The sequence below is a fragment of the Triticum aestivum genome, chromosome 7A (assembly GCF_018294505.1).
Source record: "Triticum aestivum cultivar Chinese Spring chromosome 7A, IWGSC CS RefSeq v2.1, whole genome shotgun sequence".
In the NCBI taxonomy this organism is placed as follows: domain Eukaryota; kingdom Viridiplantae; phylum Streptophyta; class Magnoliopsida; order Poales; family Poaceae; genus Triticum; species Triticum aestivum.
The window spans coordinates 644,723,702-644,733,956 of record NC_057812.1 but is presented as its reverse complement, the minus strand read 5'-3'; positions in this window follow the sequence as shown (position 1 = coordinate 644,733,956).

Below are 10,255 nucleotides of genomic sequence, written 5' to 3'. Positions count from 1 at the left end.
GTGGGCCAATTGGTCCCAGTTCGTGCCTAGAACCGGGATAGAAGGCGGCCTTTAGTCCCGGTTCCAGCCACGAACCTGAACCAATGAGGTGGCTATATATACCCCTCGCCCGCGAGTAGAGCACTCCACACTGCTCTGTTTTTTCTGGCTGGCGAGGGGAGAGCTTTGTGGTGCTCTAGCTCACCTCCTATGCACATGAGGTGTTCAATGAAATGTCCGAGCCACACTAGTTAAGCTTTCTCCTCTTGAACCTCGACCTCCAAGCTCCATTTTCATTGAGATTTGTCTAGGTTTAGCGGTCCCTCACGTCACATCCCCGTCTTCACCGTCGTCGATCGCCCGCGCCGATCTCGTCGCCTGCACCACCGTGATGAGCCTCTTGTTCTTATCTTCTTCTAAAAGAAAAAAAAATTCTTACTTTAGATAGATACTTGTCTAATTTTCTTACTTTTATTATTGCTTGTTATTATATAGTGCGATGGTTTTGGTATCTGCCCCCGTCGGGCCTCATCCTGGCTATGATTCAGATGTGGTATATATTATCTTTTATAACGATTTGGTTCATTTATTGTTTATGACAATTATGCCCATCAAGTTGACATAGATTTTATTTATCTAGGAGGTAGTTGAACCGGAAATTCCAACCGACCCTATTATCGAGATGTTAAATTTAGTTGAAGAAGAAAACAATTATTTGAAGGAAAAAAAAAAATGAGGAGGAGAAGATGATATTGGAGTTGCATGTTGCGGATGATGTTGATGATCACAAGATCAAGATGGATGCAATGCGGTTGAAGATTAAAAAGATTAGAAAATATGCCATTCATACAAAGGCTTGGTATCATTATGTCATTGGATCAATTGTTACCTTGGTTGTGATTATGATCGCATTTGTTGTTGCATTGAAATGTTTTACATAGTTTCAATGTATGGTTTAACTAGATGCTCTGGAGAGCTATATGTTGTTCAATGAGAACTATGTATGTACTTTGGTTTTAATGTGATGATGAACTTTTATTAATTTGGTCACTTATCTATCCATGTGAATCTGTAATGGTTTTGACACACATAATTATATATAATGCACGCAGATGAACTGGCAATGGAAGTACGATGACAGACACACCTCCAAGTACATTAAGGGCCTGCATAATTTTCTCGAAGTGGCTGAGGAAAACAAGCAGAATGGTTTTATGTGTTGTCCATGCCCTAATTGTGGGAATACGAGGTCTTACTCTGACCGAAAAATCCTTCACACCCACCTTCTTTATAAGGGTTTCATGCCACACTATAATGTTTGGACGAAGCACGGAGAAATAGGGATTATGATGGAAGACAACGAAGAAGAAGAGGACGATGACAACTATGTGCCCCCTGAATACGGTGATGCTGCAACAGGGGAAGCTGCTGAAGATCAAGAGGAACCATACAATGTGCCTGATGATGATGATCTCCGCCGGGTCATTGTTGATGCAAGGACACAGTGCGAAAGTCAAAAGGAGAAGCTGAAGTTCGATCGCATGTTAGAGGATCACAAAAAGGGTTGTACCCCAATTGCGAAGATGGAAACACAAAGCTCGGTACCGTATTGGAATTGCTGCAGTGGAAGGCAGAGAATGATGTGTCTGACAAAGGATTTGAGAAGCTACTGAAAATATTGAAGAAGAAGCTTCCAAACGATAACGAATTGCCCGACAGTACGTACGCGGCAAAGAAGGTCGCATGCCCTCTAGGATTGAAGGTGCAGAAGATACATGCATGCCCTAATGACTGCATCCTCTACCGCGGTGCGTATGAGGATTTGAATGCATGCTCGGTATGCGGTGCATTGCGGTATAAGATCAGACAAGATGACCCTGGTGATGTTGACAGCGAGCCCCCCAGGAAGAGGGTTCCTACAAAGCTGATGTGGTATGTTCCTATAATACCACGGTTGAAACGTATGTTCAGAAACGAAGAGCATGCCAAGTTGATGCTGGCACAGAAAGGACCGTAAGAAAGACGGAAAGTTGAGAGCACCCGCTGATGGGTCCCAGTGGAGAAAAATCGAGAGAAAGTACTGGGATGAGTTTGCAGGTGACCCATGAAACGTATGGTTTGGTTTAAGCGTGGATGACATTAATCCTTTTGGGGAGCAGAGCAGCAATCACAACACCTGGCCCGTGACTCTATGTATGTATAACCTTCCTCCTTGGATGTGCATGAAGCGGAAGTTCATTATGATGCTAGTTCTCATCCAAGGCCCTAAGCAACACGGCAACGACATTGATGTGTACCTAAGGCCATTAGTTGAAGAACTTTTACAACTGTGGAATGGAAACGGTGTACGTGTGTGGGATGAGCACAAACAGGAGGAATTTAACCTGCTCGCATTGCTGTTTGTAACCATCAATGATTGACCCTCTCTCAGTAACCTTTCAGAACAGACAAACAAGGGATACCACGCATGCACACACTGTTTAGCTGACACCGAAAGTATATACCTGGACAAATGCAGGAAGAATGTGTACCAGGGCCATCGTCGATTTCTTCCGACCAACCATCAATGTCGAAAGAAAGGCAAGCATTTCAAAGACGAGGCAGATCACTGGAAGAAGCCCGCCATGCGCCCGGTGATCACGTACTTGCTATGGTCAATGATTTACACATAATCTTTGAAAAGGGTCCCGGTGGACTATCTGTTCTGAATGACACTGAGGGACGTGCACCCATGTGGAAGAAGAAATCTATATTTTGGGACCTACCCTACTGGAAAGAGCTAGAGGTCCGCTCTTCAATCGACGTGATGCACGTGACAAAGAACCTTTGCGTGAACCTACTAGGCTTCTTGGGCGTGTATCGGAAGACAAAAGATACACCGGAGGCACGGGAGGACCTGCAACATTTGCCCAAAAAAGACGGCATGCCTCCAAAGCAGTATGAAGGTCCAGCCAGCTACGCTCTTACCAAAGAAGAGAAGGAAATCTTGTTTGAATGCCTGCTCAGTATGAAGGTCCCGTCTGGCTTCTTGTCGAATATAAAGGGAATAATAAATATGCCAGAGAAAAAGTTCTAGAACCTAAAGTCTCATGACTGCCACGTGATTATGACGCAACTGCTTCCGGTTGCATTGAGGGGGCTTCTACCGGAAAACGTCTGATTAGCCATGGTGAAGCTATGTGCATTCCTCAATGCAATCTCTCAGAAGGTGATCGATCCAGAAATCAGACCAAGGCTAAGGAGTAATGTGGCGCAATGTCTTGTCAGTTTCAAGATGGTGTTCCCACCATCCTTCTTCAATATCATGACGCACATCCTACTTTATCTAGTCGACGAGATTGTCATTCTGGGCCCCCGTCTTTCTACACAATATGTTCCCATTTGAGAGCATGGGAGTCCTAAAGAAAATGTCTGTAACCGCGCTAGGCTAAAAGGAAGCATCTCCATGGGCCATCAAACAGAGGATTGCTACCTCTTGAGCACTGCGTTAGTTTTCCCTTGAAGAGGAAAGGGTGATGCAGTAAAGCAGCGTAAGTATTTCCCTCAGTTTTTGAGAACCAAGGTATCAATCCAGTAGGAGGCCACGCGTGAGTCACCTCGTACCTACACAAACAAATAAGAACCTCGCAACCAACGCGATAAAGGGGTTGTCAATCCCTTCACGACCACTTGCAAGAGTGAGATCTGATAGAGATGATAATAATAAGATAAATATTTTTGGTATTTTTATGATATAGATTGAAAGTAAAGATTGCAAATAAAATAGATTGGAAACTTGTATGATGGAGAATAGACCCGGGGGCCATAGGTTTCACTAGTGGCTTCTCTCAAGAAAGCATAAGTATTACGGTGGGTGAAAAAATTACTGTCGAGCAATTGATAGAATATCGAATAATTATGAGAATATCTAGGTATGATCATGTATATAGACATCACGTCCGAGACAAGTAGACCGAAACGATTCTGCATCTACTACTATTACTCCACACATCGACCGCTATCCAGCATGCATCTAGAATATTAAGTTCATAAGAACAGAGTAACGCCTTAAGCAAGATGACACGATGTAGAGGGATAAACTCATGCAATATGCTATAAACCCCATCTTTTTATCCTCGATGGCAACAATACAATACGTGTTGTTTCCCTTTTTGTCACTGGGATCGAGCACCACAAGATTGAACCCAAAGCTAAGCACTTCTCCCATTGCAAGAAAGATCAATCTAGTAGGCCAAACGAAACTGATAATTCGAAGAGACTTACAAAGATAAACCAATCATACATAAAAGAATTCAGAGAAGATTCAAATATTGTTCACAGATAAACTTTCCGGAACATTTCAGACCCCGAAAAGGAATAGGTACGTGGTACGGTAAGTAAACCGACTCCAAAACAGTTCTAATGGCAATTTTTCTCTGTTTTGGAATATTTAGAAAAATAGAAAAATAAGAAGCAGTCCAGGAAGGACACGAGGGCTCCAAGAGGGTGGAGGGCACACCCTACACCCCTAGGCGCACCCCCTACCTCGTGGGCACCTCGTGCGCTCTCCGAACTCCGTTTTCTTGCACATTACGTATTTTGATCGGTAAAAATTCATTATATAATCTCCCGAAGATTTTAACTCCTGTATCGCGAAAATATCTCTCGTCTTTCTTTCGAGCTATTTTTCTGACAAATCTAGGTCGTCATGTCATCTTCAAGTGCCCCCAAGGACAAGTTCTTCGAGAAGGTCATCAACCCCTACCCTGTGGAGGTGCTGCAACACCCTCAAACCATTGAGATGCGTGAGGGGTTGTTGCACATCCACGATGTTGAGGGACCAAGGAAGACCGGAAGCACGGAGGCAAGGCTCGAGGCATTGGAGCAACAAGTTTTCAAGTGTCAGGAGATGGTGGAGCGTGGACTCGACTCCAATCACATTATGATCACCGTGTTCACCACCAACAACAAGCTAGACGTCAAGGACATTGGGGAGGCCATCTTCAAGCTTCATGAGAAAATCGAGCACCTCCAAGCCCAGATCTATGACCTGCAAAATCAAAACTGTGAGTATGAGTATATATTCAAAAGGATGAGTTTGCCTGTAGATTTGAGGACTCAGGAGACTCGATCATCCTTCTATGATGGTTAGCCTATGCCTTGGAAGAGGGACGACAAGCCTTCATCATCAACAACTCCAACTCCTTCACTGGCAAAAGAGATATAATCACATGGGTACGGGCACTCCCCTTGGCAACTGCCAAGCTTGGGGGAGGTGCCCCGGTATCGTATCACCATCACTTTTATATTTACCGTTTTTCTTAGTTTGATCCTTTTGATAATATCTCGATCTAGTAGAATAAAGTTTTTAGTATGATCTAGTTGTGAGTTTTGCTTTATGATCTTCCTATGTAATCGAGTCTGTGAGCTATATATGATAAAGATTAGTGTTGAGTCAAGGGCTTGATTATTTTGCCATAATCTTGAGTGAATAAAAGAAAAGAGAAAGAATAAAAAGAGACAAAAAGATCATATGGATCTTATGGAGAGTAATGAGCTCAGTTAGAAAGAGTATGATGAATAAAAGTTGTTGAGAGTTGACAAACATAGTTTTGGTCATCGTTGCAATTAATAGGAAGTAATAAATAAAGAGAGGTCTTCACATATAAATACACTATCTTGGACATCTTTTATGATTGTGAGCACTCATTAAAATATGACATGCTAAAGAGTTGACGTTGGACAAGGAAGAAAACATAATGGATTATGTTTTCTTACATCTGAGATAAATTATATTGTCATGGATCATCCAGCATGATTGAGATTGCCTTCCCCCTCATGCTAGCCAAATTCTTTGCACCAAGTAGAGATACTACTTGTTCTTCCAAACACCCTTAAACCAGCTTTCCCATGAGAGTCCACCATATCTACTTATGGATTGAGTAAGATCCCTCAAGTAAGTTTTCATCGGTGCAATCAATAAAAATTGCTCTCTAAATATGTATGACTTATCAGTGTGGGAGAAAATAAGCTTTACACGATCTTGTGATATGGAAGAAATAAAAGCGACGGACTGCATAATAAAGGTCCATATCACAAGTGGCAATATAAAGTGACATTCTTTTGCATTAAGATTTTGTGCATCCAACCATAAAGGTGCATGACAACCTCTGCTTCCCTCTGTGAAGGGCCTATCTTTTACTTTTATCTCCTACCTTACATAAGAGTCATGGTGATCTTCACCCTTCCTTTTTACATTTTATCTTTTGGCAAGCACAACATGTTGGAAAGATCCTGGTATATATGGCTAATTGGATGTGAGTTTGCATGAACTATAATTGTTGACATTACCCTTGAGGTAAAACGTTGGGAGGCAAAACTATAAGCCCCTATCTTTCTCTGTGTCCGATTAAAACTCCATACCCATAAGTATTGCATGAGTGTTAGCAATTGTGAAAGGCTATATGATAGTTGAGTATGTGGACTTGCTGAAAAGCTCTTATATTGACTCTTTCCTATGTTATGATAAATTGCAATTGCTCCAATGACTGAGATTATAGTTTGTTAGTTTTCAATGAAGTTTATGATTCATACTTGAAATTGTGATTGAATTGTTACTCTAGCATAAGAGATCATATGACAAGAATTATATAAGTTGTTGTTCTAAGAATGATCATGATGCCCTCATGTCCGTATTTTATTTTTATTGACACCTCTATCTCTAAACATGTGGACATATTTTTCGATTTCGGCTTTCCCTTGAGGACAAGCGAGGTCTAAGCTTGGGGGAGTTGATACGTCCATTTTGCATCAAGCTTTTATATCGATATTTATTGCATTATGGGCTGTTATTACACATTATGTCACAATACATATGCCTATTCTCTCTTATTTTACAAGGTTTACATAAAGAGGGAGAATGCCGGCAGCTGGGATTCTGGGCTGGAAAAGGAGCAAATATTAGAGACCTATTATGCACAGCTCCGAAAGTCCTGAAACTTCATGGAAGTCATTTTTAGAATATATAAAAAATACTGAGCGCAAGAAGTTCCAGAGGGGGCCCCACCCTGACCACGAGGGTGGGGGGCACGCCCTACCCCCCTGAGCGCGCCCCCTGCCTCGTGGGCCCCCTGGTGGCCCTCTGATGCCCATCTTCTGCTATATGGAGTCTTTTGTTGAGGAAAAAATCATAAGCAAGCTTTCAGGACGAGACTCCGCCGCCATGAGGTGGAACCTTGGCGGAACCAATCTAGGGCTCCAGCGGAGCTATTCTGCCGGGGACACTTCCCTCCGGGAGGGGAAAATCATCGCCGTCGTCATTACCAACGATCCTCTCATCGGGAGGGGGTCAATCTCCATCAACATCTTCACCAGCACCATCTCCTCTCAAACCCTAGTTCATCTCTTGTATCCAATTCTTGTCTCTAAGTCTGGGATTGGTACCTGTGGGTTCCTAGTAGTGTTGATTACTCCTTGTAGTTGATGCTAGTTGGTTTATTTGGTGGAAGATCATATGTTCAGATCCTATATGCACATTAATACCCCTCTGATTATGAACATGAATATGCTTTGTGAGTAGTTACGTTTGTTCCTGAGGACATGGGAGAAGTCTTGCTATTAGTAGTCATGTGAATTTGGTATCCGTTCGATATTTTGATGAGATGTATGTTGTCTCTCCTCTAGTGGTGTTATGTGAACGTCGACTACATGACACTTCACCATTATTTGGGCCTAGAGGAAGGCATTGGGAAGTAATAAGTAGATGTTGGGTTTCTAGAGTGACTGAAGCTTAAACCCTAGTTTATGCGTTGCTTCGTAAGGGGCTGATTTGGATCCATATGTTTCATGCTATGGTTAGGTTTACCTTAATACTTTTGTTGTAGTTGCGGATGCTTGCAATAGAGGTTAATCATAAGTGGGATGCTTGTCCAAGTAAGGACAGTACCCAAGCACTGGTCCACCCACATACCAAATTATCAAAGTACCGAACACGAATCATATGATCGTGATGAAACGTAGCTTGACGATAATTTCCATATGTCCTCGGGAGCGTTTTTCTCGATATAAGAATTTGTCCAGGCTTGTCCTTTGCTACAAAAAGGATTGGGCCACCTTGCTGCACTTTATTTACTTTTGTTACTTGTTGCTCGTTACAAATTATCTTATCACAAAACTATCTGTTACCTATAATTTAAGTGCTTGCAGAGAATACCTTGCTGAAAATCGCTTATCATTTCCTTCTGCTCCTCGTTGGGTTCGACACTATTACTTATCTAAAGGACTATGATAGATCCCCTGTACTTGTGGGTCATCAAGACTCTTTTCTGGCGCCGTTGCTGGGGAGTGAAGCGCCTTTGGTAGGTGGAATTTGGTAAGGAAAATTTTATATAGTGTGCTGAAATTTACTGTCACTTGTTACTATGGAAAGTAATCCTTTGAGGGGCTTGTTTGGGGTATCTTCACCCCGAGCAGTAGAGCATAGAGTTGCTCTTCAACCCACTGAACCTATTGAACCTACTGAAAATGAAAATTTCTTCTTTGAAATTCCTTCGGGTTTGATAGAAAAACCGCTAGCTAATCCTTTTGTAGGAGATGGAACATTATATCCTGATGAGCACCTAATATATATGGATGAAGTTTGTGGATTATTTAAGCTTGCAGGTATGTGATATGTCTCCAACGTATCTATAACTTATGAAGTATTCATGCTATTATATTATCAACCTTGGATGTTTTATATGCATTTATTGTTGGGGAACGTTGCAGAAAACAAAAATTTTCCTACGGTTTCACCAAGATCCATCTATGAGTTCATCTAGCAACCAGTGATCGGATTGCATCTACATACCTTTGTAGATCACGCGCGGAAGCGTTCAAAGAACGGGGATGAGGAAGTCGTACTCGACGTGATCCAAATCACCGGAGATCCTAGTGCCGAACGGACGGCACCTCCGTGTTCAACACACGTACGGTCAGCGTGACGTCTCCTCCTTCTTGATCCAGCAAGGGGGGGAGGAGAGGTTGATGAAGATCCAGCAGCATGACGGCGTGGTGGTGGATGCAGGGGTCACCGCAGCAGGGCTTCGCTGTTCTACTACGAGAGGGAGAAGTGTAGCAGGGGAGAGGGAGGCGCCAAGACTCAAGGGTGTGGCTGCCCCCTCCCCACCTTTATATAGGCCCCCTAGGGGGTGCGCCGGCCCTAGGAGATGGGATCTCCTAGGGGGGGGGGGCAGCCAAGGGGTGGAGTGCCCCCAAGCCAGGTGGGGCGCCCCCACCCTAGGGTTCCCAACCCTAGGCGCATGGGGTGGGCCAAGGGGGGCGCACCAGCCCATAGTGGGCTGGTTCCCCTCCCCACTTTGGCCCATGGGGCCCTACGGGATGGGTGGCCCCACCCGGTGGACCCCCGGGACCCTTCCGGTGGTCTCGGTACAATACCGGTGACCCCCGAAACTCTCCCGATGGCCGAAACTGCACTTCCTATATATAATTCTTCACCTCCGGACCATTCCGGAACTCCTCGTGACGTCCGGATCTCATCCGGGACTCCGAACAACTTTCGGGTTACTGCATATTATATCTCTACAACCCTAGCATCACCGAACCTTAAGTGTGTAGACCCTACGGGTTCGGGAGACATGTAGACATGACCGAGATGGCTCTCCGGTCAATAAACAACAGCGGGATCTAGATACCCATGTTGGCTCCCACATGCTCCTCGATGATCTCATCGGATGAACCACGATGTCGAGGATTCAAGCAACCCCATATACAATTCCCTTTGTCAATCGGTACGTTACTTGCCCGAGATTCGATCGTCGGTATCCCAATACCTCATTCAATCTCGTTACCGGCAAGTCACTTTACTCGTACCGTAATGCATGATCCCGTGACCAGACACTTTGTCACTTTGAGCTCATTATGATGATGCATTACCGAGTGGGCCCAGAGATACCTCTCCGTTATACGGAGTGACAAATCCCAGTCTTGATCCGTGTCAACCCAACAGACACTTTCGGAGATACCCGTAGTATACCTTTATAGTCACCCAGTTACGTTGTGATGTTTGGTACACCCAAAGCACTCCTACGGCATCCGGGAGTTACACGATCTCATGGTCTAAGGAAAAGATACTTGACATTGGAAAAACTCTAGCAAACGAACTATACGATCTTGTGCTAAGTTTAGGATTGGGTCTTGTCCATCACATCATTCTCCTAATGATGTGATCTCGTTATCAATGACATCCAATGTCCATAGTCAGGAAACCATGACTATCTGTTGATCAACGAGCTAGTCA